Raw genomic sequence first — 1,309 nt, 5'->3', positions numbered from 1 at the left:
CAAATGTCAGTGACAAAAACAAGTTTAGGGAAGTGGTGGATATGAGAGGTGCTCAGAAGAGACAGGATTTTATTACAGGTAGTAGCAGCCAGCACCTGCTTTTGATATGTTAAATAAGTAAGCCATTTCTCCTGAGTTTCTCTGAGATTTCACAGCATACATATAATTGAGTGAGTGTTTCAGTATTATTTCAGTCTACTTCATGGTATGTGTAGAAAACAACCAGCCCTATGTTGTTTTCTGTACAATTGCTTAATTTATATCTTTGCTTTCAGTGACAATGCTCTGCTCATTTGGGAAATCATCAGAGTGCTGTAGTATAAATTATCAACCTAATTTATCACTGATTTGAACTCCTTACGATCTACTTCTTAATGCTGTAGCCTTACATTATTACCTGTTTGTATTTTATATCTATGGAATTTTGCTTACATGTAGACCTGTGAACTGCATGCCAGAGGATGTTTCAGATCAACTAGAACTAGTATTGCAGATTGTCATGAATCACCCTTTGAGCATGCCTACTATAACTGAGCCAGTGCCCTGTGGAGAAGCAGGAATTGCTGTTACTCTCTGAGCCACCACTCCAGAATAATAGAACATACATTAGATTCAAGAAGAATTANCTTGACATAATGTAGAATATTGATATTTTTAGATACATGTGCCAACATTGCATATATTCACACTGTGCTCTGGGCCCTCCAAAGCTGTTCATTTGTAATGATGACTGTGTAAATGAGTGCTATTAATTCTTATTAATGTCTTGATGACTTAGACATCTTACTAGGGTTGTTTTTATAATTTAGTTGGAAAAAGTTTCTGTCATCCATAAATAATGAAACTGTTTATCCTGCCAAGGGACTCCGGTGGAGCCAGCTTGAGGCAGTAATGCCAAAAAGCTGCTCATGAGAAATGAATTCCTAAAACTCTCCTCCTGGCAGTCAGCGCTCCAGTTTGGATCAGTTTGACAGGCGAAAAGCCTGGAAGCTGTTCATGAGGATCAGAGTTCCATGGTAATTCCCCTCCCGGAGATTTGGCGTTTTCTCCCAACCCATAATATTCTAATTTCCACAGCGTTAGTCTAATGTATAGATTCACGTGCACTCTATTTAGAATTACCTTATTGTAATGCCTTTTAAGATTGTATTCTAACATAGCTAAAGCCTTTTCCCAGTGTTCTTAGATTCCAGATAGCAACAAGGAGTTTAACTTATTCAATAACCAATTAAGTACTAGTCATTATTTCACCTATCTACAAAAGGAGACTGGAATTCTCACTGAGATAGAAATTCTTATTACAGACTAT

The 1,309-nt window shown here is 37.2% G+C and overlaps 1 protein-coding gene across 2 annotated transcripts in view; it reads left to right on the top strand.

The window, feature by feature from the left end:
• The window catches only part of LOC110294574 (ATP-binding cassette sub-family G member 3), a 72,686-nt gene that overhangs the window by 14,793 nt on the left and 56,584 nt on the right, over window positions 1-1,309 (top strand). The gene's annotated exons all lie outside the window — the stretch shown is intronic.

The sequence above is a fragment of the Mus caroli genome, chromosome 5, assembly GCF_900094665.2.
Source record: "Mus caroli chromosome 5, CAROLI_EIJ_v1.1, whole genome shotgun sequence".
Taxonomy (NCBI): Eukaryota; Metazoa; Chordata; class Mammalia; order Rodentia; family Muridae; genus Mus; species Mus caroli.
The sequence above is the reverse complement of the archived record's forward strand: the minus strand, read 5'-3'. Positions and strand labels throughout refer to the sequence as shown.